The sequence below is a fragment of the Oryctolagus cuniculus genome, chromosome 5 (genome assembly GCF_964237555.1).
Source record: "Oryctolagus cuniculus chromosome 5, mOryCun1.1, whole genome shotgun sequence".
Taxonomy (NCBI): domain Eukaryota; kingdom Metazoa; phylum Chordata; class Mammalia; order Lagomorpha; family Leporidae; genus Oryctolagus; species Oryctolagus cuniculus.
The window spans coordinates 163,395,080-163,411,635 of NC_091436.1; the positions used below are offsets into that span (position 1 = coordinate 163,395,080).

General features: G+C 53.4%; 1 protein-coding gene across 10 annotated transcripts in view; it reads right to left on the reverse strand.

Annotated features, from left to right (window-relative positions):
- The window catches only part of RREB1 (ras responsive element binding protein 1), a 179,389-nt gene that overhangs the window by 90,471 nt on the left and 72,362 nt on the right, over window positions 1–16,556 (reverse strand). For 4 of the 10 annotated variants that reach the window (XM_070074446.1, XM_070074448.1, XM_070074445.1 and 1 more), the window contains exon 2: window positions 1,728–1,869. The exons of the other annotated variants lie outside the window; for them this stretch is intronic. The gene's annotated coding sequence lies outside the window, so the exon portion shown is untranslated. The remainder of the gene's footprint in view (window positions 1–1,727; window positions 1,870–16,556) is intronic. 10 annotated transcript variants of the gene reach the window in all.

Here is a 16,556-nt window from a genome sequence, read left to right on the forward strand (position 1 = left end):
CCAGGGTTGGGTCTGGGGCAGGAGGAGCTGTGGGCTCAGTGCAGGCTGCAAAGATGATGTAAGTTGTAAGGAGACCTGTTAGAACACGGTGTGGGACTGCAGGGGAGGGAGTGCTGAGTAGAATCGGGAACAAAGGAACAGGGAGGGGACGGTACACCTGAACAACTTTCAAAAGAAGTCGGACCTACAGGCGGCTGCTGCAGACACCAGTAGACCAGCAGCAGTCCTGCCAGGGGCAAGTGGCCCAGGGCGTTAGGATGGGAAGAAGTTTCTGATGGCTAAGGGCTGGGGCTAAGATCTTCATAGAAACAGATCCAGTGTGTTGAGTACACTGGGTACAGACCCCTCCGAGGGGTGGGGCTGCAGCTGAGTCCAGAGACAGGAACAAGGTGGCAGGAGGCCCCAGAGTCAGGAAAGACCCCTGAGCAGAGAGACAGGCACCCGGGAGAGGACACAGGAAGCTGCTGGATGCTGGGTGGTCTTATCTTGAGCACACAGCAGGCACCTGAGCGCTTTATTGATGCGTGATCTCCCCCGAAAACAGGCAGTTGGTAGGAGGGACAGGAAAGGCCAACTGGGATTTAAGGCACAGGAGACCCCCGGAGTGGCAGACAAAGCCCTCCCTCGCCGCTCCCTCCCCTACAGCCAGGGAGGGTGAAGCTAGAGCACAGGGCAGCCCTGGGTGAGCAGAGGTATGTACAGCCACGTGATGTCAAGGTGCTCTTGACCGGGAATGGGCCGAGGGCGGCAGCCAAGTGGCACTCTGCAGCCTCTTCGCCTCCCCAGGGTGCCCGCCGCATCCTGCTTCCCAGCCCAGGAGCTGGCAGAGGAAGCTCTCTCCCCGAGTTATTTCAAAGGCTGCATCTCACATTCCAGCTGTTAGAGGCAAGCCTGCTCCTTTTCCTCCAACAGTTACCCAATTCAACACGAGGGACCGCGCTCCACCGAAGTAAACAGCTGATTCTATATTGCAGACACCAAGGGCACCGGGTCCTTGGAGAGGAGAGAGAACCATTTCCAAACGGCCTCTCGCTTTCTGTTCAGCCAGAACTTCCTAACTCTACCCCAGACGCGGCTCTGTGCCGAGTGCAGCCGGCAGATCCTGCAGGGGCTTGGTCGGGCTGCCCTTCTCACAGCGACTCCCGGCTTCAATTAGTGTGCCTTCAGCTGCTCTTTTTTTAGGTCTGTTCGTTCTTTTGTTTGGATGTGACTCAGGATTCACTTCAATTACCTACAGCCCTGCTGCAGTACCTAAGCAAATTAAACCATTTAAAGTGAGGAAGGGGAAGGAAGTGCAGGGAGCTCTAAAACAACGTATGCAAATAGTCCCCACCCTCTCTCTCTCTCTCCCCCTCTCCCCCCTCCACCATCTCCCTTCGCTTCAATTACTACACTCCAAGACCAGCAACTGTTTCTCAAAGGAAAATTCTAGACTCTTCAGACTGAATGAGAAAACCCAGCGGTTAAGCCCTTGGCTTGCAGAAAACTAAAAATTTCAGCCGTTCTGGAATGAAATGCTATGTTCAGAGCTATACAAAGCCAAGCAGCTGCTCCCAGCCAACATGAAACCCGAAAGGGGCGATGCTATCTTTATCCTCTACCTAGAGTCAGGGCCGGTACCGTCCCGGGCAGAGCTGCCAGCAGCCGTCTCAGTTCTAGTCTGCTGAGCACGGGAGACAAAGGCACTAGGGAGGGCCCACCCCAACACCACCACACACCAGGCCCACCTGCAAGGGAGCAAGCGCAGTTAATGATTACAAATTTTAACGAGACGCCAGCAAACAAGCAGCTCTCCATGCCATCTGGAACAGTCTTTCCCATCAGTTCAAAATTCGGTCGACGGGGTGGCCTCTGCGATGGGGGATGTTTCTGGGGGAGGAAAAACAGTTTCTGTATTAAAATGAAGTCCAGCTCCCAAAGACAGAAACGGTCTTCAGATCACCTGGTTGCGTCGGGCCCAGGGCGGGCGAGCACCCTACGACGGCCTGAGAGCAGGGCCTCTCAGGAGCCGGGTGCTTGCACAGCTAAGCAGATTAGGTTCCGGCGCGAGTGACCCCCCTCACTCTGAGAAACCACTGCCCACTGGTGCCCTACTTGGCCCCTAACAACCAGTTCTATTTATCATTTTTTTTTTAAGATTTATTTATTTGGGAGTCAGAGAGAGAGAATCTTCTATCCGCTGGACCACTCTCCAGGTAGCTGTAACAACCAAGGCTGAGCCAGGTTGAAGCCAGGAGCTTCATCTGGGTCTCCCACGTGGGTGCAGGGGCCCAAGAACTTGGGTCATCCTGTGCTGCTTGCCCAGGCACATCAGCAGGGGGTTGAACCGGAAGTGGAGTTGCTGGGATTCAAATTGGCGCGTGTAAATGATGCTGGCGACGCAGGTGGCCGCTTAACCCACTACGTCACAATGCCAGCCCCAGCATTCAGTTTTAAACAATGGAGCCACTGCTATTTGGCCAACACTGTCACCAGCCCACCACACACGTAAACTACCAAGGAACCAAGGGCGTGAAGGGACCTGGCCTGTGTTGTGACTGTCACCAACAGCACGTTTCCTGCTACGTCTCAAGGACTATCTGCACTCAAAGAAAAAGCGAAACACTACTGTGTGGCCCGGCGGGAGACCTCCCAGAGATCACCGAGGGGACTACAGCACCACCCTGGCTGGTGCAAACCCCAGCTCCACCACTGGCAGCTGTGGTCAGTGGCTTGGCCATGTGGCACTGCCCGCAGACAGTTCCAGAACCTCTGTGCCTCAGTTTCTCTCATCTGCAAGATGGTGATGAGACGCTTCTTCCAACAACTGGGGTAAGAGGTCTCCCCGCATGGGACACAGCGCAGCCCGCTAAGCACTGACTCTTACCACCTGCGTGCTCACACCTGAGCCGCCACGTGCTGCCTGCACACACAGTGTGGAAGTGCCCAGTCATGCTTTGGGCTTAGCTTTACCAATTGTGAGTTCAACAGGAGCTGAAGACATTGCATTCAGAGAGAGCAGCACCTGGACACTGGCACCTGTGGTTCTGGGACCTGAGAATCGGGGTTTCCAAGGTGCTCCCAACGCTGCCGGCCTGCACACTTTGGAAATCACTGCTCTACACAACAGCCAACTCAGCCTGAGCCTCCCCTGCTTCACGGCCGTGCACGGCGAGCCCTCTGCAGATAAGAAGGGAAAGCCAAGCTGGGCACCGCTCCGAGTATCCCTGTGTTCCTGCACACTTCCTAGCACCCTGTACCTGGGCAGTCAGGCAGGTCGCGTGGCTGTGGGCTGCCCACACCGCTGATGCCCATCCTGTCCAGACCGAAGCTTTCTAAAAGCTGACGTGTGAGCCCTACGGTTCTCTCCTAGAAGCACGAGTAACGGCAGGGGCGGGTACAAGAGCAGCCTGGATCCCCGGGTCACTGCTTGGAAGGCAGCTACACCACAGAGCTGCCAGGACCACAGAGGATTCTGTACCAGCAGGCAATGGCATCTTACGGGTGAGCCACAGAGATTTTCCAAGGTTTGTTTGGTAGATGAATAATGCCTATCATAATGACAAGAATATCCACACCATCACTCTGATGAGTCCAATCTAGTAAACACCTAGTGAGGCATTTTATAAAATCAGCCAGGATTTCTGCCCTGTTCTCACTCACTTCTACTCATGGATATACATAAAAAAAATTTTAAATATTTACTTGAAAGTCAGAATTATGGGGGAGATTTTCCATTTGTTAGTTTACTCCCCAACTGACCGCAACAGTGGGGGCTGGACCAGGCTGAAGCCAGGAGCTTCTGGGTCTCACACATGGATGCAGGGGCCCAAGGACTTGGGCCATCTTCTACTACTTTCCCAGGCCATAGCAGAGAGCTGGATCAGAAGAGGAGCAGCCGGGACACCCACTAGCCACTCACATAGGATGCCAGCGCCCTAGGCAGCAGCTTTACCTGGTATGCCACGACACTGGCCCCTAAGCGAACAATTTTTAACCTCCCATTTTGGGTCTGTCTCTCACCAAACGCCAAAATTCTCCACTGCGAGACGATTATGTAAGTAGTTGCCTACCATATACACAGTGAAATATGCGAAGATATACTGATAATGTGAAAAGTGAACATGGGAGCAGGCGCCCTGGCGCAGTGGGTCCCGCCAGTTTGAGTCCCAGCTACTCCTCTTCCAATCCAACTCCAGGCTAATGTGCCTGGGAAGCAGCAGACAACAGATGTGCTCCAGCCCTTGTCAGTCACATGAGAGACCAGGTGGAGTTCCTGGCTCGAGCTTCAGCCTGGCCCAGCCCACCCATGGGTGCTGTGGCCATTTGGGAAGTGAATCAGGTGACAGAAGATCTCTCTCGCACATACCCAGCCTTTGAAACAATTAAGTATACATAAAACATATATATATACTGAAGCGAATACACTGCGGGTTTTGGAGCAGAGCCCTACGACCTATGAAACAGGACACGTGGACAAGTGTCATATTTCCTAACTGCTCCTCTGGGGCAGATCACGGCAAAAGTGTTTCAATCTCATTTATCTAATCATGTGTGAATCCATAACCTACTTCTCCCAAGCAGGAGAAGGTGATGTCTTTAAAAGCACCAGCATTTAACTACAAAACCTTTTTTTTTTTTTTTTTTTGTTTAAATCAGTTTCCAGTTAATGTAGGAACATTTTGCAATTTAATATGCAAGTAGTGAGCTGACCACAGTAGAATGCCCACCAGACCACGTGGAACGAAACATACCACTATCTCTCACAAAAACGACTGCCATTCCCTGCCCCCTTCTCCACATGCCCAAACTGCCACACAGATGAACCACTTAAACTAGGAAATTTATAAAATACACAGAGAAGGGAGAGGGAACTTGAAGACATGCAGGAACGTCACACAGGACCCTCCAGGTCTGCAGGCAGGATAAGACCTCCACAAGGACTGGTCCTGGGAGCTACAGCTACCCCGAGACAGCATCCCTTCCTACGGGGATTGCCCTTGCTCCCTCTACAGGGCACAGGAGGATAACTGCTTTGTGGACACCCGCACGCACGCTGTACCAACTCTGAGCAGCCAGCTGCTCTCTGCTCCCCACTGAGACATGGGCAAAGCCCTGCCCTGGGGTGGTGGGGGCCCTGCTGCTTCTGGACCTCGCTGGGTGCCTCCCGGTGCACCTCTTCAGGCACCTCCACGCAGAGCCCACAGGAAGGCGCCCACTCATGCGATGTCCTGTGAAGCCAGAGCTGGAAAGTAACAGCAGGCCCCGGTGCTGGGAGAAGACCACCTCTGATTATAGCTGCTTGGCAACTGTTGGGTTTTCTTGGTGAGTGGATTTTTTTTTCTTTTTTCATGCCTTTCAGGAGTCATGAAAAAAAAAATCATTTAAATATAATGAAAACTTGGGGCAGGCGTTTGGCCTAGCATAGTTAGGGAGCTGCTTAAGCTCACATCCCACACTACAGCGTTCCAGCCCCCAATTCCTGGAAGGCAGCAGTGATGGCGAAGTGCCTGGGTTCCGGCCACCAGGTGGGAGATCTGGACTGAGTTCCCAGCTCCTGGCTTGGGACCCTGGCCTGGGCCTGTTGCAGGCATCTGGGGAGTGAAACAGCAGATGGGAGCATTCTACCTCTCCAACCACCCTCACAAATGTTCATGGAAAAATGGAATTAAAGGATAAATTTATTTGGAAAAAAAATGAAAACCTAAAAAGTTAACATTAGTGAAGGCCGTTTAAAAAAAAAAAGATTTATTTGAAAGGCATAGTTACAAAGAGAGACAGAGAGGTCTTCCATCCAGTGGTTCACTCCCTAAATGGCCACAGTGGCCAGGGGTAGGCCAAGCCAAAGCCAAGAGCCTCGAACTCCTTCCAGGTCTCCCATGTGGGTGCAGGGGCCCAAGAACTGGCCATCTTCTACTGCTTTCCCAGGCACATTAGCAGGGAGCTGGATTGGAGTCAGAGCAGCTGGGACTCAAGCAAGCTCCCGTATGCGAGGCTGGCAACCCAAGCAGTAGCCTAACCAGCTGCACTGCAATGCTGGCCCCAGAGGGCCTATTTTTTTTTTTTTCCTTGAGATACTTAACAATATTAATGAGATTGATAAAGTCTCCATACACACTCTAAAACGGGATTATTTCTTTGCTTTTCTTAAGGAGCTAACACCAGGGAACATTCTCTTGGGATACTATAGATAACAGGAATAATGTGCAGTTAGATCACAGGTGGATTTATTACCAAACGCACAGCCAAAGAAAACTCTGCATCCCGTCTCGCTGGTGCTCAGCACCCTATTACCCAGCGAGATGGTTTTATGACACTCGTAACGTCTCCTCAAATCAGCCCTCGTGTGCGTATCCACAAGGCAGGCCATCAGAGGAACGCCCCACGTTTAGAAAATGAACACTATCTAAGAGAATTCTGTGACGTGACCGGCTCAGTTTATTTCCTGCACAGTCGTGTTCGTCGCGAGAGAGCAGCCAGCACTCGGTCAGTTCCTGGGGGTTTATAAATGGGACACTTTATATAGAGCCCAAATCCCCTTTCCACTCGCTGTGGCATCGGTCTTCTACACATTGTCTACATGTCAGTCATTTATTTGACAGAGCTTAACAAGCTGATCTTTCTGTCCCCAGCCCCAGGCTGGCCGGGCCAGCTTCTTGGAGGCGCTGCCACCGGGAACCTCCTAAGCCCCACTGACCTGCACCCAAATACATCTCAGACCATTCAGGCGTCACGTCCTGGTGACATTAAGGCCGTGACCAAAGCCAGTTGTCGCTGAACACCCCCTGGCCGGCACATCCACATCCCACCCACTCCGAGGCGGCTCCCCCGTGTGGAGTCCCAGCAGGCACAGGGGCTGCTCCTGGGGGCTGCTGCGTAGATCATATGACTGCTGAAATCCCTCAGATAAAGGCGGGCATTGTCCACTCTTCCTTGAAATCTCAAAATCCTGGCTAAGACCAGCAATCAAGTAACATTTCACTCCTCCAGCAACTTCAACTCAAGTGATCGAATTCTTCTCCTTGGACCTCCACTCCCCCCTTACAAATAACGCAACGTCTAGTAAAAAGCCGTTAAAGCGGGCTGATGGCATTTACTTGAAATAAAAGATTAGCTTTATGTGAAGGCGGAAAAGCTTTAAACAAACAATGAGCGTTACGCACGAGAGCCCAGTAACTGCCCATCGAACTTCCACTGCGTCTCCACCGAGTGCTCTGGACGCAGCCCGCAGCCTGCTGGGCCTCCGGCGACAGAGTCCCCTGTGCCTGTGACTTTTGGAGGCTGATCCCCGGGCAGCCAGCAGCTGTTCCAATCCATGCCTGGATGCTTCCCTCCAGCCCCACCACCCCAACCTCTCCACAGTTGTCCCCAGGCTCCGCCCACCAGGCGGATATGACAGGCACATCATCTCAGACCCAGTCGCCATCACGGCGAGCCGGTCACTTCCGCAGGCACAGGAGGCAGATTCTTCCAGCCGGAGCGGCATCCCTCCGCTCGTCCCCCCCGGTGCTGTGCCCACTCCAAAGAGCACGCAGGCCTGGCTGCTTGCTGCTCGGGAAGTCCTGGTTTTCATTACTTTTCCATCTGCCCCGAGCATTCAATATCCAAACAACTAACTCCTGTTTCTTTATGCAGTGCCCGTGCATCTCCCATGATCACAGTGCCGAGAACGGCTAGCCTACAGAATACTTTCCACCTTAAGCAGGGCAGGCAGGAGGTATGGTTTCCATGGATACTCACAACCAAATTTCACAAGAATTAAATTTTCAAAAGGAATTTCTCGTATGTAAAAACAAAACAAAAACGCCATGCGCTTGAATAAAGAACAGAAAACTTCCTATTAACCTTATTTAATGATTAATTATGCATTACAGCAAATGTAAGTGCACAGAAACAAAGAAATTTAATATTATTAAAAACCAGCATGCGGGGTAAGGAGCTAACACCAGGGAACACTCTCCTAGGATACAGGAATACCACGCAGTCAGATCACAGGTGGATTTGTTATTAAGCGCATGGCCTGTGACACCGGCATCCTACATGGGCACTGTTTCATGTCCTGGTCGCTCCACTTTCCATCCAGCTCCCTGCCGATGGCCTGGGAGAAAGCAGTAGATGGCCCAAGTGCCTGGGCCCCTGCCACCCATGTGGGAGACCCGAACAGGCTCCTGGCTTCAGTCGAACCCAGCCCTGGCAGTTGTGGCCATCTGCAGAGTGAACCGGTGGATGCAAAGATCTCTCCCTCTCTGCCTCTCCCTCTCTCTGTAACTCTTTCAAAAACATAAATAAATATTTTTTAAAAAAGCTAATATGCATGTGTTTAAAATGCATCTTTGAATCTGATGATTAAAAACCGGCTCACAACACTCTACACTTTTGCAGATAAAAACCAAAATGCTTGACAGCCATTAGCAGGTAGCAGTGAAGCTGGGGGTTTTCAACCCTGAGATTTCCATGAAAAGGACCACATTTAATGTTAAGGATTCTCGTGTTCACCATGGAGTGCACCTGTAAGGTGGAGTGACCGAGAATAAAGTTAGCAAATAACACACACACACACTATCTCGTGATCCCTGCTGAGTCCCTTTAGTTTCCAAGTCAGGACTGGAATACTTTCTCCTGGTCAAAAGAGTCACATGTGTCGGGGCCAGTGCTGTGGCGTAGCAGGTAAAGCCACTGCCTGCAGTGCTGGCATCCCATATGGGTGCCGGTTCAAGTCCCGGCTCCTCCACTTCCGATCCAGCTGTCTGCTAGGCCTGGGAAAGCAATAGAAGACGGCCCAAGTGCTTGGGCCCCTGCACCCACATGGAGACCCGGAAGAAGCTCCTGGCTCCTGGCTTTGGATCAGCACAGCTCCGGCCGTTGTGGCCAACTGGGGAGTGAACCAGCAGATGGAAGGTGTGTGTGTCTCCCCCCTCCCCGCCCCCGCTCCTCGCTCCCTCTCTGCCTTTCCTTTTCTCTCTGTGTAACTCTGAATTTAAAATAAATAATAAATCTTAAAAAAAAAAAAAGAGCCAAGCAGACACTACTCCATGCTGGACAGAGACACAAACTGTGGAAGAATACTGAGTAAAACAATCTCAAAACTGAACAAGTGACCTCTCTAGCACCGTTCAGTTCTAAAATTCCATGGTCCTGAGATCAAGTCTATACTTGGGATGAAGGGGAATAGACACTCAAGTTTACCACGTGATGGTTTAAAGTTGACTTGCTTATTATTTAAGTTAACTGAGGCTTGAGCTTAGGAGCCCTTTTCTACAAGAGTGCCTTCCAGGGCATCAAAACCCATGACGTTTTACCAACCCTTTAACCATAAACACAGAAGAATATTCACATTAGCAATATAAACCACGTGGCGGTGATGGTATGTGGACATCATTTGAATCTATTAATGGATAACTTTTTTGGAAGAATCTGGGCAAAATAAATAAAATTTTAGATTATATTTGAGTGCACTGGGAAGATTATTATGACACGTCATGCTAACTCATAAAGGGGATTCACAAATTAATTTTCAGTACAGGATTCCTAGGTGTGAAACATCCCAAAGTGTCTCTCAAACTTCCCCAACCCCTTCACAGAGCGTGGTGAATCAATGTATGATTAACTTACCCTTCGGGGGGAATGACTCAGGATCACCACAGTGCACAATCTTACACAAGGTCGCCTTTGGAAACTCAGGAATTATCCTTCCTACTTAGTACCTTTAGCCTGCAACACACAGCCTCCGTCGGCCGTGCTTCATCGAAAATCTCACTGAGACAGCCGAGGACGCACATGCAAAGGTGAGAAACAGCACAGAGGCTCCTCTGTCCAGTGCGCCTGCCTCCCAGCTGTGGTCGCCAGCCACACTGGCTGCCTGGACCCTCCTCTCGTCCCTCCTTGGTGCATCTCCTTCCGGAAGGCTTCTCTCCACCCCCACCCTCAGCGCTGCCTCTGCTTTGTTGACTGCTGGTACAAAGGGCCCCTACCACAGTAGGAATAAACAGTGTTGAGGTGTGGGCCCACAATCAGGGGCAGGTGTGCTACTACCAGGATTTCCTAACATCTTCCCCCCCACACACACACATCCTGCTGTGGCTCTCGCTCGTGTGCCCATCAACTCAAGACTCTGGGCTGCACAGGAGTGCCTGCTGCAGGCTGGCCTCTCCCCTGCTGCCTCCACACCAGGGACTGGCCGTGCCTACCGTCTAACTCTGAGTATTACCGGCCAAGCACTGTTAATAATTTGGAATGAATACACATAGCTTAACAAATTAAGGTTCCCCCACCCCACCCCCAGAACTCGCCGATGCTTTTGAGCAAGTTTTAACTTCTCAGCCTCTCGTGCTATGTGGGACGATTCAAGCGCGGAAGCCGAACGAACGGGCCGTCGTAGAAAAATGGGACGCACAGCATCGGGGACGTGCTCCGGAGCCCTCGCTCAGTAAGGAAACGTCACTTCTCAAACAAAGAGGCTTGATGGAGGCAGACAGAGGGGAGCTTATCAGCTTAGGGAACAGGGTGGATGGTACAACTAACCGCCACACAGTCAGACAGAACTCACCCTGCCCAGGCCAGCAGCGGAAAGAAAAAAAAGCAAAGGAAGTGCCCATCTTTGTCTCTTCCTCACATGGCCTGAGAGGAGAGGCAGTGAGCCTGGGGGAAAGAGGAAGGAAGAAGGGAGGAAAATCAGAGGAGGAAAAGCAAGAAGCCCGGACGCTGTGCGCTCGGGCTGCAGGGCCACATCCTAGGTATTCCAAGGGGGAAAAGCCACAGCCGCATTTCTTTCTCATTACCGTCTCCTCCGGGCTCCACAGGCCCGGCTCTGCCAAGGAAAGCTCTGCCGTCAGCTCTCAGAGCACAGCGTGGCGTGCCCTGGCGACATGAAGGTGAAGCGTGGTCATAAACACGTGGACGGACAGCTCGGGGAGGGCCGGGGGGGGGGGCGCAGAAGGGAACACAAAGGGACTTCTCCACCGGCCCCTGTAACACACGTGCCAGGCCAGAGACCTCTTGCCAAACAAAAGGATGCTCCCCCAAGCAAGCCGTTGGAGGCCAGGGACCATAAAACACAAAGCGTATGCGGAGCTCAGGACAGTAAGAAAAGCAAGGTTTTCTCCTAAAACAGATGCACACAGAGAATTCAGTTTCTCCCCACCGTGCCACTACAGTGCTCTAGCCTTCAGGGGACAAGACAAACCAGGATCAGGAACACGCTCCAAACGATGTGAAGATGGAAGAAAACAGTACTCCCTCCTCTTCCTCCCCTCTCCGAAAACAGAAAGCCACGACACACCAGAAATAGCCCGAGTCCGCTTCCCAGTGCCAAAGGATCTGTGCATTAGGAGCGGTCCCCTCGCAATGTGTGCTATAGTGAGCCCAGGCATGACTATATATGGTATGTTTATGGAGTGTACAGACACAAACACGATGCAGAACTGGTATCAGACCCCAACTTGGAGCTGCGATCCTCTTCAGTCTTCACACAGCCCCATGTCCCCAGGATGTCCCCTAAGCCAGAGCTAACCAGGGATGCTCCTGACTTAGGAGTACTCCAAGCCGAAGCGCCTGCACCTCACTGCCCTGCACACACTTCCTCCCCCATCCCCGCCTCCCACGCTCCCCCCTCCAGGGCCGGCTCGAGGCGTGACTGCTAACTCCAGCAGGCTGCTGCTGAATGGGGCCTATGTTACACAGCCGAGCACACCATCGACTGCTTGAGAAACAGCTGGCCAGGCTGAGGCCACAGCCGGCTGCCTGCCTCTGGCCCAGGCAAGTGTTGCATTCACATCAAATGCCCTGCCTGGGAGAGGGAAAGCCAGACACTGCGGGCGGGGCGGGGGGGGGGGGGGGCTGAAGATGTCTTAGAGTCCTGGGAGAGGCATGTGTGGCAGGGAGCTGGGTGGGGGGGGGAGGAGGAAGAGGAGGAGGAAGAGGAACAGAGAGGGGGAGGGGGAAGAGAGGGGGAGGCCTCATCACAGGCTTTAACAGTCTTGCCCAACCTGTTCTGCGGTATGTTCTGTTAACTCCTTTCTGGCACATGGATGCAAAATACAACCTTTTCTTCCCTCTTCTTTCCCCACAGCCATTCGGGCAATTAAAGGCAGGCTTACATAGAGAAAAATCCCAAAGAAAAAGGCTGAACCCTACCTGACGGGTTCCTACAGCGGGAGACTTTCACCATCAGTGCAGGGGGGCCATCAGCTCACGGGAAACCGCTGGCTCCCCAGCCCCCTCCACCTCCTCCCAACTCCCCTCCTCCCCTTCCTCCTCGTCTTCCTCCAGAAGAGGTCCCCAGGCTGAGGCTGAGCCAGGTTCAGCGCTGAACAAAATGTGAGGAGGAGGCCAGAAGGTCTTTTTGTCCTGACACCAGGCACTTACAGGGTTAATGACAGCCTGCAGACCAGAATTTACCTGCCTAGCAACAGAGCATGGACTAAGCCACACCAGTGTTTCTGACGGTTTCTACCTGGAGAGAACTCCCCTGTTGCCACTTCAAGCAGCACCCGCATCAGGAGGCCGCGGGCAAGGGAGAAAAGTCCCAGGAGACTTTATGGGCTGAAAGGTGCGGATGGAAACCGAGCGGCGACACGTGGGCCAAGTGAAGGGAGCACAGACTCAGGGCTCAGAAAAAACAAGAGCTCCCCGCACTTGGTTGCTGCAGCCTCCACCTGACCCGCATCACTCTTCAGGGTCTGCAGTGAGATGGAAAGGAAAGACCACCCCTTACTTCCCGTACACATGCTGCGAGTCTCAACTTTAGCAAAACCCCAAATGCAACCCCGGGCCTCCATAACCCCTAACCACACCTAAAAGTCAATTACATAAAGCTTCCTCGTTCACTCTCGACAAGTGGCGTTTCTGGAAACTCTGGGACCTCAAGGCCTGTAACGTTGTTTGCCGTGGACTCATGGTTTGCACGAAGCCAGGATGAAGTAAGCGACATGGTAGAAATAACGTCAACGTGCACAGCTACGGAGCACAGCACCTCGGGCCAAAAAACCCAACCGTGAAAGAGACAGAACCGAAGGGAAGATTCCGACACTGAGCTTTCTCGACTGGCGGAGATGGCATTTCAAAAGACCAATGATAGAGTTATTTATCTGTAAACAGTCTAGACAGAATACCTCCGCGTACGGTTGGTTTTGACAGCTGCCCTTTAATTCTTTTTTAAAAAAATAATTTTTATGTTATAGCACAACTGACAAATAAAAATCATATGTATTTATGGAGTCTATGTGATGTTTTCATATACTTAGATATTGTGAAATGGGAAAGTCACGCCACTCATTACCTCATATACTCTACTGAAGACAATTATTTGATAACAGAGCATGTATAAAGCTCAAAAAGAAAATAATTTAACGTAGAAAATAATGAAACTTGTTCAAAGTCACACAGTTCTCGGAGACTATCAGAATAAGCAAACCCAAGCCACGAAGACAATCCCCTCCTTTACTGAAGCGAAATGCACGCGCTTACTCAGGATCTCCAGACCAGCAGTTGGAGCAAATTAAAACCTTATTTCTGAAACTTACATTTTAAAAATGTAAGTTGGGTCAAAGAACCGCTGCTGTGGACAAAATGGTGGTATTTAAAGCAAAAATTTGGCTTATGCCAAAAAAAAAAAAAAAAAGGCCACAATGATGCACGCTGGTGGCAGGCAGAGTGGGCTGCCCGGCCAGTTGTGTCTAACAGTTGTGCTCGAAACAACAAATGGTGCATTCATAAACTCCGAGAGCAGAGGCTGGTAAGAAGCTGTAAAGTCTGCACCCGAAATGATGAGTGGCTGACTTTCTTGTTGTTCCACAGGGAAGACGTGGAAAAAAAAAAAAAGGCCTGAATTCAGTTATAGAGGCGCGGGCTGTCGCTTCAGCTGCAGCAAAACGGCCCAGATAAAGAGGCCCCAAGTACCACCAAGCCTCTTCTCACAGGAGCTGGGCCCAGTGATAATGCAGTCAACGCTTCTACACGAGATAATACTGCAAGAGCTCCAGTGGGGAGGGCAGAGCCGAACCCAGAAAGTGCACCCTCCCCCAGTCTTTAGTTGAAAGAAAATATTGGACACCCATAACTTCCAAGGGATTAAACATCAGCAGCCTGATTACCTGCCTCTCCATGCCCTTTCTTTTAAGATTTATTTGAGAGGCAGTTACAGAGAGAGGAGAGGGAGAGAGGTCTTCCATCTGCTGGTTCATTCCCCAGATGGCTGCAACGACCAAGGCTGGGCAGATCGGAAGCCGGGAGCTTCTTCCGGGTCTCCCACGTGGGTGCAGGGGCCCAAGCACATGGACCATCTTCCACTGCTTTCCCAGGCCACAGCAGACAGCTGGATGGGAAGAGAAGCAGCCAGGGCTCAATCCAGTGCTCTTTATGGGATGTCGGAGCGCCAGGCGGAAGCTTCATCTACTATGCCACAGCCCCGGCCCCATCTCCGTGCCCTTTAACAAAAGAAACACCTGGTACCAGCTGTTCAGTACCCCTGACAACTCTGTCAGAACTCCAACTTCTTAAAATATTAATAGGTGACAATCACACCTCCCAGCGCTCATGGCCTATCATCAGGGTCCTAGCACAGGACTCACTCAGGGAACCCGGGTTTGCAGCAAGCAAGCATCCAAGGGAAGAATTCCGTGGCTCGTAGAGAACTCCCCAACCCTGCGGGCAGTACTTTGCAAAAAGAACCCCAGTGGTTCCCAAGTATTCGCTCGTCTCATCACAAGCTTCCAAGCAGGGTGAAATTTGCCTGCTTCTAACACAGGTTTGAACTCTCTATTAGGGTTGTGTGTTAGAAGCACCAGAAAGCTGCGTCCACCGGCAGTGCCCAGCCTTAACCCAGACCTGCCATCTCCTGGACTAGGGGCCTGGCATGAGTAATACGAAGTCCCCCCACTCCCGGAGAAGGATCACCGTGGTGAGAGGCACAGCCACCAAAGGCAGCACGCAGCAAGAATGAGCTAAGTCCCCCAGGGCAGAGGCCAGGCCACTCAGAGAGGCCCCTGAAACCCTGCTAGGACAGGACGGGAGGAGACGGCCAGGCCCCCGGGCTCTGCCCGAGTCACATGGCTGCAGAGAGAGGTGCCAGCTCCCAGGGCGCCGCCTGCTCACACGGACGCTCAGGGCCAGGCAGGCGGCCTTTGGCCATCAGTCGCGGTGCTCCTGGACAAACACCTGTTGTCCTCACTGCAGAGGTACTGCAAGTACAGAACGTCAAGAAACCGCGTTCGGGACGGGCCGTCGTTATCCGCCGGCAGCACGCGAGGTCCCGGGAGTGCAGCGGGCCGCTCAGGACGCAGAACCTGCAGCCCCGGGGCTGGTGGGGTGCAGGGAGGCCCTGCGCCGCCTTCTCAGAAGGGGGGCTCATCTAGAAAACAGAAGGCAGCTGCGGGGTGCATGCGGAACGGGCCAGGAGCGCCCCCCAGCCGGAGCCCCCAGCAGCCGCCCCTCCCTCCTCCAGGGCTTTGTCCAGCACCAGCTACGGGCCGTTTCCACTCCTAAATAGCCATCGGGGAAACCGAACGTGTTAACGGAAACTAAATAACCTCAAATTAGCCCCAAAAAACGGGGTGAGGGCGGAGGAGTGGGGGGGGGGCTTGCTCAGAGTATGGTTTTTCAAATCTCTAAGAAAAATTGAGGTGTCTTTGTTGTTGTTAAGTTCAGTGGCTAAACCGGCTCTTGGAAGAGTGTGGGTTGTTCATCAAGTGGCTACACCGCCGCCAGCAGCGGCCGAGCCGAGCGCGTCAAGGTCTACTGACAGGACCCCGGCAGGGAGGGAGGCCCGCCGCGAGCGCCGCCAAGCCCCGCCCCCTCCGCCGGCCAATCGGCACCCGCCACCCTGACTGACGGCGCCGCTGCCCGCTCACCGGGCGCGCACGCGGGAGCCGAGGCGGGGCGGGCAGCCCGAGGGGGCCCGGCCACCACCGCCGCCGCCGCCGCCGCCGCCGCCGCCGCCGCCGCCGCGCCCCGCAGCCGGGTCAGGCCGGCCGTCCGCACTCGGCCGCCCGCTCGCTCGGCTGAGGAGGGCGCCGAGAGGCCCTGGAAGGCGCCGGGACGGCTCGAGTGCCTGCAGCGGCTCGAACTCGCTGCTGCTCGGACTGCCAGCCAGGGGCAAATGGCTGCCCGGGCCGAGGCGGGATCCGGGGGAGGGCCGTGTTCCTCACGAGAGCGGGCGGCGGACACAGCTCCGGCCCGAGGCTCGGGGGTCGTGGAGCGGCGCGACCCCCGGCTGGCGGACCCGGCCCCGCGGCGAGCGTCCGTCAGGTCGGGGCTGAAGAGGAGGGCCGCCGCCTGAGGAGCCCTCCTCGGGGCAGGCCCGGAGCCCAGCCTGCAGCCGGGCTGAAGAGGACCGTGTCCGCGGTCAGCGAGGTTCAGAAGGCGCCTGGCCTTTCTGCCAGACACGGGCAGGCGTCACGTTCCCGGCGTGGACGGTCCGGAGCGCTGGGAGTGGAGCGGCCGATTTGTCAGAGGGCGACCCCAGTCATTTCTGAGACATGCGAGGAAAAATCTAATAAAGGAAATCCCTACGACAGTGCGAAGGGACTACAGAATCCCCATCGTGTTTATAGGCTACATTTTTTTTTCTCTGAGAACCCTTC